This window comes from Pinus tabuliformis, chromosome 1_1 (genome assembly GCF_031772625.1).
Source record: "Pinus tabuliformis cultivar Carrire ecotype Pingquan chromosome 1_1, CPIR1, whole genome shotgun sequence".
NCBI classification, from domain to species: Eukaryota; Viridiplantae; Streptophyta; class Pinopsida; order Pinales; family Pinaceae; genus Pinus; species Pinus tabuliformis.
In genome coordinates, this window is record NC_142297.1 from 281,686,150 (window position 1) to 281,702,450 (window position 16,301).

Below are 16,301 nucleotides of genomic sequence, written 5' to 3' on the forward strand. Positions count from 1 at the left end.
GCCCCAAGAAGAAGTGAGAGGTGTTGACGGAGGAGTGCTTATAGCCACACTTAGAGGTGGAAGTGATGACATGGTAGTTGATACTCCCGATGCAAAAGGTAAGGAAGTTTAAGACTCTACCATAGGGTGAATTACAGACAAAGGCACATAAGTGTAGGCTGGTATAAAACTATCAGGATCTAGCCGTCAAAAAGCTGGTGCAAAAGGATCATTAAACAGTGGATTGGAAAGAGCGTTAGAACCAAAGTATCAATAGAAATCAAGTCACTATTAGAAGGACTAGGTATAGATTCCAAGACAATGTGTTGGTATAATTCTTGAGCACTGATGGGCACTCTCCATGTAGGGGTAACAAGTCCACCTCATTCAGGAGGTAAACGATGAAGACGATGTGATCATCAATGAAAAAATTGAGCTAGGGTGATAAATTATAACTTAAACACAATTATGTTAGTGCAAACAACCTAAGGTGAAAACTACTGACTCGGAACAAACAACACACACTAGAAGTGTCCTAGAAGATAGAACTTGCAAACCAAAATACAAAAAGATGGTAGTGGAATAGTTATACTAGCGACCTGTTTCCTAGCCCTTTCATTTGTGAACTCGGACCAACTGCCCTCACAAGATGCGGAGAATCCCCCAAGAGGACTAAGAGAGTATGAATAATATTTATCCTAGGTACAACGAATACGACCCTAACCGTGCAGCTATGAATGAGACCTAAGAACATATGCCACTATAGTCACCACGTACAATAACATGACCTAGGGGGATAGTTGTAGGACAAATCCAAACGCAAGGGCAGGAAACTTAACTCCAAAACAGAGCAAAGACCGAAACCCCCTTGAGAGTTTCCTCCCAAGTGGTCCCCAAGTGATAATAACACCTTTTGTATGCGTGGATATTTGGCTATATCATGCCACCCAAAAATAAAAAAATGGGTCATGTCAACCCGCCTAGCCCAAATGTGACATCGTGCCTAACCCTCTTTTGAGAATGGTTTCCCAGACCACACTATTGCAAATGGATTTAACTTCGTACGACAAGCTGCTAAGTTGACTTTGTAGTCTTCGAGTAGTTAACTCACACTCCTACCTCCAAGACTCTAGCCTAATCTAGTGTTGGTGTACTATTAGTGAAAAGAAAAGACGAATCTAGTTAATTTTATAATAATTGCATTGATTTTAGTGGTTGTTGTTTACATAAGCGGAATGCGGTGTGAAATTGAGATGGTGTGTTTTATGTTCCTATACTAATAGGTGTCATAATTTTGAATGGCTGAGGTCAAATGTGTAATATGTACATGCCTTTTCTTTCTGAAAATGTTTTCCATATTCAAAAAATAAAAAAAAAATAAAAAAATGTAAAGAGGGTATGTCCTAAAAGAAAAATCAAAGGACAAAAAGAATGAAAAAGGGCAAAAAAGATGAAAAATGAACCCCAAGAAAGAAAAAAAGACCATGAAAGTGTGCAAGTCCAAAAGCCACTGCTATTTTACCTTTTGTAAAATAATGATTGGGTGCAATTTGTTATTTATGCCACAATCCATGGTAATTAAATAAGTTTAATCTTGGTTATTCCATGTTTTGAATTTCATGCTTAGAGATAGAGAATAAAATCTAACCAAACTATTTAATCTTGGCAGATAAGTGGATAGGTAGAGTAAATAAAAGGAGCTCAACATTTTAATCTAAGCCCTTGAATTGTAATAAGCATAGACTTAGATAGATTTCTATTTTAAAAGAAAAGAAAAATGTTTGATAAGGGTTTGCCAGCTCAAGTGCACCCTAATAAAGAGTAGAAAAAATAGTAGGATGAGTAGGTGGGTAGGTAGTTGTATGGTTGCAAAATTATGGTGATTGATTTGATAAAATCATATCATTTACTTTCACCATCAAGTTGCTTAAAGTATGGATGATAAATGAAGATATACAAAGTCAAGTGATTAATTTCCCCATTCATTTTACCTTTAAATTTTACTAATTTCCCACAAGCAATGTTAATAGTACCTAAAACCTTAAGTTAAAAGGGGCTTAGAGCATTTTTCAGACTTCTGGAGGGACTAGAGCCTCGGCCCAATAACTTATAGGGTCTAAGTACTGAAACCCCCTTACCGACATTCACTCCCTCCATAATTCATTCATTTCATCTAAAAAATCCTTTCTCTTAAGGTAAAATCACCATTTGCCTAGGGAAAGTAATTTACCCTACATAAAACCCCTTTTCCCACAAAAAACCCACAAAAAAGCATTTAGCCTATGTTATAATGTGTAGGTGCGAATATGTAAAAAATGTTAAACACATTATACTTGGCACAAAAACCCACTTTTCCGCTTTCATTTCATATTAACTTTAACTTTCATTATATTTATTTAACTCCCAAAAATAAGACCCTTCCCCATATATTTTATTAAAACCCATATGATAATATCCTACACCCAAGGTTTGAATATAAACCTTATTAATTGAATAGTTAAATGGATTAATTAGTTGATCAGTGACCAATTGAGAACCTTAACCCTCCACCGAATAAGAAGAGTAATTAGTCAATCAGTGATTAATCAAATATGTCCCTACCAATCAAATCACACCCGACGTCATTAGGCCTCCCTAATCCGTAGTTAATTAACCTTTCCACTCATTAAAACCCCATCAGGCCACTCCATTAAACCCCTGGTCAAATCTTTGCCCCGATCACTATGCAATCTGACCCCTTCAGATCCAATGGCCCACACTCATATCGGGTGGCCTCCGAAGGCCGACCTTTACCCACTTGATGTGGGCAGTTTCACTGTCCACCCCACCACTACGTGGTGCCCGATGAATGGCATCGGGTGGCCTTCCCCCAAAACCACTTATCTTGAAAAGCGGTGCGATGGATTCCGCTTACTGCCTTCGCTACATGCCAAAATGTCACATCCCCCGATTGGTGCCAACTGTCCTTTCCCAATGTACCCCCCAATATCATTGAATTTATGCATAAAACCAAAAAACTTATAGTTTTTTTGTTTTTTATCCTAAAAAGAACATTCTGACTTCCAGGCAAAGCATAGAGTACATTCAACTGTCAACCTCCTACCAACTGTCAACTTTCCAAAGTCGCTGAACTCCAGACTACCTTGTAGACCCGTGCGCTTCCTACCAATAGTGCACAATTGCCATTTCTCCATTCAAACAGTCAAAACCAAGTATTTACCCCATTCCACTGAGAAACCTTATTTTCTTGCCAAACCTGAACTAAATTGCTTTAAATACAAAGTAATTTAGTAATATAAGTTACCTGGTGACTCTAAAATACTCCAAAATAGACCAATTCTCCCCAATTTCACTGAAATTGTTTCCCCCCATCCTTGAATCCACAAGAACCAAGGATGGATGCCCCAATTTCACTGAATTTCATGCCAATTACAACTCCTCACAGGGATTTATACCATCTCCCACTTGTAGACAAAGATTTCTAGATCAAAGATACTTCTGTCCAAAAATCCCCCTTGAAACTATTTTGCAAGTATAGAGACTAGTACCTGAACCAAGTAGACTCCATTAGACTTTGGGAATTAGGTTTACCCAAGTACCAGTTCCCCAAAGTGAATATATTCCCGGAGATTGTACATTATTGCCACATGAACTATAATCCTATCCAAAGCGCAGTGAGAACCCCTGACTAGTCTGTCCTGTTTACTATAACTGCTGAATCCATTAACCAAATGCTAGAATTACAACCAAGCCAAAGTATGACTCCTCTTTCCATTGGAGATATGCTAAATAGATACCCTACCCTCACATCAATCAAACTGTCTCAGTTGTTCCAGACCTTCATCAGAGAAGAACAGTACACCCGAAAGGACTCTCCCCCTTATATGTGGACTATATTCTCCAGCCTTGGCCAAGAAATCATAGACATGATATCCACTGTGCTAGGCCATATCACTAGAGAATTTGTTGATGAAATCATAATATCCTTTATGTCTATCTACTCTCCTAGGAAACCACCAGCCATCATGTTTGACTATGCCAAATTTATTGCTAACAAGATGCATGATCAATTCATGAGATTAGAAAATGAAAGAGTGTTTAAGTATTCCTCAGTTCTATATCATTTATTCTTGTATTACCAAGTTGATAGATTTCCAATTACCATCCAAAAGCTTAATACCAGAGGCAACCCTAGATCAGTGATTTTATGGACTTCATTGATCTATCAATTTGATTCCCAATACTCTTATATAGATTTCATACACCTCTTTGTATACCCTGTGACAACCATGCTACTAGGAAGCCCTCCGCCCAGAATCAGTGCAGACATCAGGAGGGTCCTACAGTTGTCAAAGCAATATAAAGTGGGGGATTGGTACTTGTACCAACACCACACTGAAATCAAAATCTATGGATGTGAGTTGGCTCCCTACAAACTGCCTAGATACCTCCCCATGAGATTGTTTTCTCTGGAGTACTAAATGGAAATGATCAATTCAGATGAGGTGAATTTTGTGAGAGCCAAGAAGAAATCACAACTTAGGATAAAAGATCAACTTGGCCCATTTATATGTAATAGCATGGAAGCAGGAAAGGAAGCAGATGAAACCCTCCAAAGGTTGAGACTAAAACAGAGTTTTATATGGAACTATGACCCCTTAGATTTCATTTGTAATAGGAGACAGAAGGATAAATTATCTCCTTACATCCACCATCGAATCCCTGAAATTGAACAATATGCTAATCGATTTGAATGGGTGGAAGGCACTTTGATAGATTGAGATAGCATAGAGGTTGTTGTTGATAATGTATTGATGGACTTAGACAGAAGACTTGATAAGGATTCCTTTGTATAGGTGCCAAGAGAGTCTTAGTCTCCAAGACAATCATACGGACACAATGGGAAAACAACCAAGGCAGGACCATCAGGGCAACCAGAGTCTTCAGAACAAGTAGGTCCATCAAAGCAACTAGAGCTTTCAGGACAGCCAGAAGAATCTGAACAACCCAAAATTTCAGAGGAACTTGCTCAACCTGAACAAATCATGAGCAATCCTCCTGTTTTGCAGACTCCTCTAAATGAGGAGAGGAACCTCAAGAGAGACAGAGAGGAGGCCACTCCTTCCAGCAGGCCTGTTGCCCAAACCTATGCTAAGAGGCAAAGGTTGAACCCCTATTTAGAGTAGGAATACATTGAAGATACAACAGGGATTTCAGGGGCAGAGAGAACAGAAAGCAGGCACACCGCTCCTTCAGGAGGGACACAAGAACCTTCCACCTCAGAAACTCAAATGTTGGAAAGGCAACAGAGTTTAGAAGTATCCTCCTTTAGGGCTCTTATTGGACAGAGCCAAGACATCAAAGAAAAGTATAAGGAAATCAAGGCAAGAAATGAAAGGCTAAAGGTGCAAATTTATGCATATTATCTGAGGATGGCTCCAAAAAACCAAACAAGGCTAATGTCAGCCTTTGATATAAAAGAAGGGAAAATGCAGATGAGCTTTTTGAAGCCAACCACACAGGAACCAAAATCAATGGCAGATTATCTTAAAACAAATTTTGAGGTATTGGCAAAGGATATCCATCCTATTGACCAGATTGAGATGCATAAAAAAACTGGTGAAATGGTCTATTCCACCTTGGCTAGCAAGGCAATAACAGCCCACCAAATTCATAATTCACTGAATAACATCTCAGCACAATTCCAGTTGGAGAAGGCCTCTTCTCAAGCCAAGGACACTAGGATAAAGTCCTTAGAGGACCTGGTGATAGAACTGGGACATGATCCCATGGATTTGAAAGTAGTAGAGAAATTGATAAAGAAGAAAAACGACGACATAGCTTCACAGAAGAAGCAGCTTAAAATTCCTTCTCTACATCATCCTCAAATAGCTAAAGAATTGGAAACACAGAAGGATGAAGAGCTTATGAACCTAGTCCTTAAGTTGAATGACCAATTAAAGGAAACTGAAAAAGAATTAGACAATTTGATACAGTCAAAGTAGAGTGAGTTGGTCACCACTCCTCAGAGTGTAATACCTACAGCTTCCACAGCAGTGCCCTTCACCTTCGTAGTTGCCTTGGCACCCACACTTCCATTAGCTACAACATTGCCAATAATAGGTACCTCAGCAGGTACAAGTGCATTGACAAGCATAGGGACACCCACAAAAAGGACAGATGAATTGATAAAGGCCATGGAACAAATGAGTATCCAGGCCACATAGCTTAAGAAACTCAGAGAACAAGTGACAAGTTTAGAGACCAGTTGTAAACTTGCACAAATACAGCAAAAGGAAGAAGCTCAGATGAACCAGAGGATGGTAGAAAGAATAAAAGCCCTTGAAAAGGACTTAACACTACAAGAGCCATTGGGAGATGTGAAAGAAATTCTTTGGGAAAACATCATTGATTCCATCAATGATGTTTGGCCTTCTATTCAAATTATTTTTGAACAAACTAAATTAGTTAAAATGGCTACAGAAGCAATCCACAAGACAATGGAAGAATTGGGAAATAAACCTGAATAAGCCAATCAATTGATCACATTTTTGAACAGCAAAAACAAATATCAGCTTGATGAATTGGAGATAGAAGACAAAACATCAAAAATTATATAAATAAAAAAGGTTCTCACTAAAAGGAACCTAATGGTCAATCTAGAGAAAATATGTCAGAGCATCTAAGCAGACACTGACTGTTTTATGTTGAAGTATGGCATATTAAGAGAAAAAGGACTTCCCAGTCCTATTGTAATAAATGAAAAGTTGATGAACCAGGAAGATTACATTGAAAAACTAAACATACTGGCCAGAAGCCAAGCACGTACTTCAGGGTGAAATTTTTTCCCACTGGAAAGGTACTATAGGATGGCCTTGAGAATCTATTTTACATAGAACATGAAGTCAAGCACTTGTTTACAAGCAAGCCAAATTTTTCCAAGCACACTGAAGCTGATGAGGTTTACAGGAAAATGATAAGGATGAAATTACCTGACAGTCAATGGTGGGAAAACTTGACTGATTTACTATAAGTTACTGTAATAAATCTACATAGTAAAACATGATTGCCAGGTAAACAGGTAAAACTAGATCAAAGCAGAACAGGTAAAGAGTATGAGTAGGTAGAAGATAGAAAGTGAGTCCAGCACATAATTACAAAGAAACTGAAAGAGCCAAATCTAAATTACAATAGCCAGCATAGTCAAATAAAAAGGGACAGCAAGAAGACAGTTCTCCATCTATCTCTATCTTTGTGTTGAAGATATTTTTTGTTTCCTAGAATAGTTCTCTTATTGTTAAGAGATATTTTGTAACTATTTTTTGTATAAATACTTCACAAACTGAAGCAATTAGGGTGGTGTGGATTAAATACATTTCTGTAGACTTTATTTTGGAGCCAAGGAGCTATTATACCCAAGACTGGACTGGTTGTGCTGGATATGAAATAAAGCTAAGGACATTTCACTGGATTCTTGTGCACAGTTGAAACAAATAAGTATTATCTCTTCATGTTTAGATATTGTATTCTCTTCATGTTATAAGTATTCATATGTGTTTCTTACGAAATCTGAGAAGTAAATAAGGAATGATATCTTAGAATTAGCTTAAATGCTCTATGTTTTAACTGTTTACTTTCTTTATGTTTTCTACTAAACTGCCTTGGTCTGGGAATTCTTGATTGCTCCCTTACTTCCGTAGTTTACCCACCCTTTTTGGTCAATAGTACAAGATTCTTCTTTTCCCTTTACTACTGATCATCCTTCCTTTCTTCATCTTGATCCCGGTTTAGGATTCTTCATTGCCCTCTACCCTGGTTAAGACTTTTTCATCCACCTAAAACCTGCAGATTTGCTTTTTTTGTGCTAGCTTTCCCTGTGAACTCTTACCATAGTGATTGATCAGATCCAGTTAAGCCACTCTTAATTGACTCCATAGCCCAATTGCTTGAATACTTGCCCTACCTATCTGTTTTCTTAATTCCACCACCCAATAAAAAAAAAACAAACATAAGAACTAAGAACTAGCCTAAAATATTAACCAAAACAAAGTTAAATTATAAAGAGAGAGCCCTCTCTGGACTTAGGTTGGCTAGAACCTGAGTCTAAAAGATTAGGTTTGTGGTTACCTCAGACTATTCCTTCTTTGATAACTTTTAAGGAAAAAATCCGAGTGATAACAAAGTGGCGGTCATACTAGGGAACTCACAAAACCCTAGTCTTAATAAACCTTTGAGGAATTCAAATTTTTATTTATAAGCATCTTGAAAGGGTTTATTAGAAGTTATTTTGAAAATTCATAGAAAAGAAAATAAAAAACTCAAAGCCTGGCTTCAAGGAGAATACACTATACCAGGGCCAACCCTGATCCAAATCCTCCCCCTGCATTTGAAAATCCCAACCTTATTCGGAGAATAATCAGAAGATAGTAAAGTTCAGTAAGCCATAGAATTGTTTTTAGATCCAATTCATGCCCTGTTGAGTGGTTATTCATTGAATACATCCCTTTTGATGAGTATTTTGTCCTATATCTATTTAGAACCAAGTCTCAGAGTGAACTTGTTGACACAATCCTAGATCCAGAATTCACAAGAGAACTTGAAGTCCAACAAGCTAACTTGACAATTGACCAGTACCTTCTGAACTCCACTTAGTCATCCTGTACCACTGATAGACTCCCTGAACTTTCTGAAACAACTTCAACATCTTTTAGCTCACCATCATTTCCCCACACCTCTAAAGATCAACCTTCACCTTCATTCATACCTTCCCTCCCCCATCAGCCCATCACTACCCCTCAAATACCCAATACCCCGATTACATCAACTCCCCTTGTTGTCCCAAATCCTCCAGTTACTCCAACTCCTGTTCTCAATCCTATCCAACTTAGATCTATGGCACTCAGATATGCCCCCCTTGTGATGCCTGCTCCTCAAGGTGCCATGCCACAGGGCTATTAGAGCAAAATTGTCACATTTGATGGTACTGACACATACACAATACAACAGCACACTAAGAAAATGACAAATTATTTTGAATAGCATGAGATTGACATAGCAGATGTCCAAATGAGAATCTTTTTCCAAACTCTAGCTAGAGAAGTGAGAACATGGTTTATATCTTTGCCTCCTCAAAGCATAGATAGTTTAGAAGTTCTTTACAACCAATTCTTAAATATGTGGGAGAAGAAAAAGAACCCAGTTCAATTTCTATCTGAATATGAAAACCTTAAAAGGGGACCAAATGAAAATATTCAGGACTACTGTACCGGGTTTAACAATGTATATAATGAAATCCCACTTGACCTTAGGCCTCCACTTGGCTTAGCCCTCATCAAGTTTCCAGAAGGTTTTGACACAGAAATGGCTTTCCAACTTAGAGAAAGGAATCACCCTACACTTGAAGATATGCAAAGTGTAGCAGTTAGTGTAGAAGCTAACCTGCTATCCAAAAGGGCTACAGTTAGAAATGAAAGAAGAACACCCTTGAAAGACGAAACTTCACCCTTTGATAAAAAAATGGATGCTTTAGCTAAAGGAATGGAAAGGTTGATGGATACGATAGAAGTCATTGAAAGGAAACCTCATTGGGATAACCAACAGGCTAATCTAGTGAGAATCCAAATTTTAGAAAAAACCAAAACCAAAACAGTGGTAAAAGCAGACCTAATAAGAACATTAGACCACCTTTCTAGGAAAATTATGTTGAGACTTCCCACCAAGAAGACCCTGAGATAGACACCCAAATAAATCTGATGGGCTTAGATGATGAAGAAACTGTTTTTCTAACCTAGGATGATTAAGAATTATATATGCTTCAATAGTTACAAACCCAAACTGGAGAATCCTTTGACTATAAGCAAGGGTACGACTTTTCCATTTTCGAAGTACATAAACAATGCAATTTAAGAAGCAAAAAGAAACCTGATGTTCTTGATCAGAATTAAAAAACAGTGCCTAACTAGCCTAAGAAGGTAAAAGCTGTAAATCAGAATCCTCAAGTTAAAAAAACCTTACAAATCCTTTCTAGATCACATCAAAATCCTCCTAGTCCTACCATTGAAGATGTAACTAATGACCAACTTCCCACTTCAGTCCCCCTCCAAGGAACAACTGAACAACCTCCAGAAATTATATTATAAAATCCAATTGAAAACACTCCAAACATTGAAAAAGAAAAACAGACTACTTAGAACCCTGGTGCTAAGATTTCAAATGTTTAAACAGATAAATACCTTCTGCCTTTCAATTTGGGAGCAAAGGTGGCCAAACTCAAAATCTCAGTGCCTCTGATAGAATTGGTTAAACATGAAATTTACAGATCTCAAATTAGTAAATCTTTAAACTTCATTGAAAATGAAGATTTTATGAATCTATTTGGTGATCAACCTAAGTTAATTTTTGGACCTGATGTTAATGGGAAACTAGTGGAAGGAGGGATACCACCCTTCAATATCAGCCTTAACATCCATGATAAAATCCTACATAATGTCATGCTCGACTCTGGGGCTTCACACAATATTATTCCTAAGTCTATAATGGAAAAGCTAAACTTGGATATCACTAGGCCTTATAAGGATCTATTCTCCTTTGATTCAAGCCAAGTTAAGTGCTTAGGTGATCCAGGTGGATCTTGGTGGCCACCTGCCAAGTCCACCTGGACCCCCACCATTGCTTCTCTCAGCATTTTCAATTTCCTTAATCGTAGCACAACTTACTATTTTTAGTAGTTTTTCAAGTCCTGAACTTCTGGAGCCGTTTTGAGGCCCTAAACGACATTTTTTGGGAAATCTGGGGCAACATGGGTCCATGGACCCATGTTGCCTCCCAAAGTGGTAGTTCTCGGGTAGATCTTTCTAACGAGCTATTGTACGCATCAAATGGAGATCGTATGCCAAAGTTACAACCCCAGGAAGTTGATGTACCAATTTACCCAAATGGGGCCCATAGTTTGGCGTTTCATCTTCTAGGGTTAGGTTTTGGAATGTTAAGGGTTTTCCATTATTTATAAACAATAAATAGGCCTTCGAGCCTCATTGTAAGACAGTTTAGAGGCATGTAGCCACCACATCTCTTCTCAGAGATAAGCTACCATCGCCCTAGCTGGTTTATTTCCATTACTGTATGTAAGCATATTTCAGTATTTTACATTAATGAAGTGAAGTATTATTTCCGCTGCATATCTATGTTTATGGTTATCTCTGTGTTTTATTGCATTCCTATTTAAATCCAGATCAGTGGTATCAGAGCGGTCTGCTTTTTCTTTGTTTTTCTTTGCATGTCCCCAACGAGGTTGGGATATAAGGAGTTAGGGCTTGAACTGGTTGAACCTTTGCGAGACCAGCCTCGCAAATCCCGACGGCCTCTTATGGCGGACGAGAAGAAAGATGAGGGGGAAGGAGATCCTATCAAAATCTTGCTCGAAGAAGCCCTCGAGTGACAACGGAACGCGATGATGGACAGTTTCACACAAATCCTTCAGCAGCTACCCAGAATCGACGCACCGACTTCCAGCAGCTACTCTAGAAACACCATGCCCTTTAAGGTACAAGTTAATTTTGAAATCCCAATATTTGAGGGTCAGATAGACGCAGATGCCATAGATAAATGGTTAAATCTACTGCAGGGTTATTTTTCTGTTCATGAATTTTCAAGTTGGGAAAAGATTGTTTTCACTCTTCTCAAAGCAGCCCCCCATGTCAAGGACTGGTGGGAAACCTAATGTGAGCAGAAGGATGAAAATACCGGCTCACTATTTTCAGTTGCACCCACCTGGAATTCATTCCAGGATGCCATCAAGGAGAAGTACTACCCTGTCGGAAGCTATGAGGATGAATACATAAAATGGACCACGCTGCGGCAGGGAAGGGACTAGGACGTGTCGGAGTTCACCAATCTTTTCCATACCCTTCACATAAAGTTTGGTATCAAGGATACTGAGCAGCATTTGATACTCAAATACCGTGGCTGCCTACACAAGTACATCCAGGAAGAAATACAATTCCTAAACATCTCCTCGCTCGGCACAGCGTACCGATATGCTGTCAAGGTCGAACAGAAGTTTAAACAAAAGAAGCGAGACTTTGGATATGTGAATCTAAAGCAAGGGAAAGGTTCCCCTAAAACACAGAACAAAGGACAAAGCTAAGGCGGGGCAGCCCAAGACAACCCGCCAAAGCTGTAGGAAAAGAACAGCGCCACAAAGACGAAAAAGGACACGGGAAAATTGTGTGAGTTCCATAAGAGCTCCACTCACAGCACCAGTGAGTGTCGGGCCAAGCAGTCACTAGTGGTTGAGCTAAAGGTTCCATAATCATATGCATGTTCCGACTCTAAGTTAGAACCCGACAAAGGGAATGAAAAAGGGAAGTAGATCATTGACGCAGATCCCAACGCCACTGTTGCTACCGCCAAGATCCAGAAAAATGGACTCGAAGATCCAGAGGAGGAGGAGCGTCTCTTTCACTCCCAGATGTGGGTAAAGGGCTCCCCGCTATAGTTCATTGTTGATAGTGGGATCCAAAAGAACCTCATTTCGGCAGAGGTTGTGAAGGGGTTGGGCTTACCGACCACAACCCATCCACAACCATACACCATCGGGTGGCTTCACCAGGACGGGATCTTCGCGTGAGCCAGCAGTGTCGCCTTCTGTACAACATCAAGCCTTTCACGGATGAGGTATTGTATGACATTGATCCCCTTGAAGTTTGTGATGTATTATTAGGACAACCATACTTGTGGAAGTGACATACTTTGTATGAATCAAGGCCCTGGGTTGTTATTGTTACATTGGGGAATAAGTTGTATAGGATACTAGAGGTAGCACCGCCTACCACCATCTCTTTGATTACTGCAAAAAAAATGCAGTAAGCTCATTTCCAAGACTGGGAAATTTGTTTTCTTGATGATACTCCCTCAAGGAAAGAAGAAGATGGTGACCACGGCTTCCAGACAGAACCCCTCCGCACAACAGCTACAGATGGGTAAGGTTGTAAAGGAGTACGAGGACATATTCACCTCCCCCACAGTAGTTCCTCTGCACTGTCAGGTCAAGCACTCCATCGATCTGACCCCAGGTTTTCCGCTACCCAATGGACCAATTTATCGGCGCTCTGTTCTAAAGAACAATGAAATAAAGAGGCAGATTCAGGAGCTGCTGCAGAAAGGTCACATCCATCTGAGTTCATCGCCTTGTGGGAGCCCGATCGTGTTGGTACAGAAGAAGGATGGGACTTGGAGACTCTGTATTGACTATTGGGCTCTGAACAAGATTACTGCCCGTAATAGGTACCCGATCCCATAGATTGATGACCTCTTGGACCAACTAAAGGGGGAAAAATATTTCAGCAAGATTGATCTGAAGTCAGGATATCACCAGGTACCAATCGAACCCTCTGATGTGTGGAAGACTACCTTCAAAGCCAAGGAGGGCCTCTTCGAATGGTTGGCTATGCCTTTCGGATTGACGAATGCTCCTGCAACCTTCATGAGGCTAATGGATGACATCTTGTGGCCATTCACCAACTCATTTGTAGTGGTATACTTGGATGACATTCTGATCTTCAACCAGAGTTGGGAAGAGCACCTCCACCACATCCAACAGGTTCTTCAAACACTGCGGCAACACAATCTATGTGCCAATTTGGAGAAATGCACTTTTGGCATGACCTAGGTTCGGTATCTAGGATACATTATTGATGAACAGGGGGTGCATGTGGATCCAGCCAAGATCCAAGTCATTTGTGATTGGCCATCTCCGACCACTCTGACAGAGCTCTGCAACTTTCTAGGTCTTGCCAACTTCTACCGCAGGTTTGTGTTGGGGTTTTCTCATATCACTTGGCCCTTGAGTCAAGTCACCAAGGGAGGAGAGAAAGCGAAATTCTTTTGTTCTGAATCTCAACAGAAGGCATTCATAGAGTTGAAAGATCGCCTCTACACGGCACCAGTGCTCGCGTTACCAGATTTACAACAACCATTTGAGGTTGAGACAGATGCCTTTGACTATGCTATTGGGGCAGTTCTTACTCAACACGGGCATCCAGTGGCATATCACAGTGAAACACTTTCAGACACAGTCCGAAAGTATCCCACTTATGATAAAGAGATGTATTCCATTGTGTAGGCCTGCTGACAATGGAAGCATTACATTTTTGGGAAGGAAACAATCATCCACATAGACCACCGACCCCTGCAGTTCATACAGACCCAAGGGAAATTGTAGAATGATCGCCATCAGAAGTGGTCTACATTTCTGCAAAACTTCCATTTGAATATCAAGTATAAGAAGGGTAGCACCAATAATGTTGCAGATTGCCTCAGTCGACCACCAATCGTGGCGTTAACCACTGTGCTCAACTCTTGTGGGCACGCAATTTCTGATTGGCCACTTCTCTACAAAAGCGACCCAGAATTTGGCCACACATACCAGAAACTCTTGGGGGGTCAGCATGTTCCAGATTTTCACCTCCAAGATGCCCTGTTATTCCACCTGGGTCACCTTCGTTTTCCTTCAAGCGAGCATGCCAAGATGACTTGGGAAGCACACTACAGTCGGGCTGCTGGGCATTTCGAGGTCGAGAAAACGGTGGCAATACTGCAAAAGTATTTCTATTGGCCAAATCTTCGATAGGATGTCAGGAAGTACATCAGATCATGTACTGCCTGTGCCATTGCCAAACCAACCATCAAGAAGCAAGGCCTCTATACCCCATTGCCTACCCCTAGTCGACCTTGGGAATCCATCTCCATGGATTACATGTCAGGCCTACCTTCCACTAAGCATGAGAATGATTGTGTTTTTGTGGTCGTCGACAGGTTTTCTAAGATGGTCATTATGGCGGCCTACAAGAAGAATATCACAGCAGAAGACACTGCTAAACTCTTCTTTGAACGAGTGTGGGTGCACTTTGGGATCCCACAGTCTATCATCTCAGATCGGGACAGTCGGTTCCTTAGCACATTTTGGTCCAGTCTGTAGTCAATGTTGGACACCAAACTCACTAAGTCCACAGCCTTCCATCCTCAAACTGATGGCCAGACAGAGGTTGCAATCTGATGATTGTACACATTCTTCGCATGTACAACTCAAAGCATCCATGCACATGGGATGAGAGCCTCCCCTATGTTCAGCATAGCTACAACTGAGCTCTTCAGAGCTCGACTGGCCACAGTCCTTTTCAGGTGGGTTTGGGATTCTAGCCACTATGCCCCATTGATGTGGCCATGCCACTTGCAGCGACTCACACAGATTCGGCTCATGTCCAGTCCGAAACAGAGAAGGAAACCAGGTTCATTGATCACATCCAACATATACGCCAGCAGGTCCATAACATTCTAGAGAAATCAAATGCCAAGTACAAGCAGCGACATGAAATCGGGTGCCACACAAGTTTCAGGTGGGTGATAAAGTCTGGTTGCATTTGCAAAAGGAACGCCTTACTAGAGCCTATCGGAAACTGAGACCACTCCGATATGGTCCTTACACCATTACTAAGGCTATGGGAGACAATTCATTTGAGCTCAACATTCCTCCATTCCTTGGCCTACACCCAGTGTTCAATGTGGACCGCCTTCGGCCATACTTTCCACCATTGCTAAACACATCTGACATTGCAGAATAGCTTACATCCATAGAATTAAATCTAGATTGCATGGAACAGGTTGCAAATAATCGGCTCATGGACACAATCGCCAACAGAATATCCAACTGTATCGAGTTGTCAAAGCAGGCCAACTCCTTCACCAAGGCAAGCGGCTCACCAGGGACCAAGTTCAGCAAAAGTTTCCTCATCTCATGGAGGAACTCAACGCAATGGGGATCATTTCTTCCTAAGGGGGGAGGAATGATCCAGGTGGATCTTGGTGGCCACCCGCCAAGTCCACCTGGACCCCCACCATTTCTTCTCTCAGCATTTTCAGTTTCCTTAATTGTAGCACAACTTACTATTTTTAGTAGTTTTTCGGATCCCGAACTTCCGGAGCCGTTTTGAGGCCCTAAACGATGTTTTTTGGGAAATCTGGGGCAACATGGGTCCATAGATTGATGTTGTCTCCCAAAGTGGTAGTGCTCGGGTAGACCTTTCTAATGAGCTATTGTACGCGTCAAACGGAGATCGTATGGAAAAGTTATGACCCCGGGAAGTTGATGTATAGATTTACCCAAATGGGGCCCATAGTTTGGTGTTTCATATTCTAGGGTTAGGTTTGGGAATGTTAAGGGTTTTCCATTGTTTCTCAACAATAAATAGGCCTTTGAGCCTCATTGTAAGAAAGTTTAGAGGCATGTAGCCACCACATCTCTTCTCAGAGATAAGCTACCATTG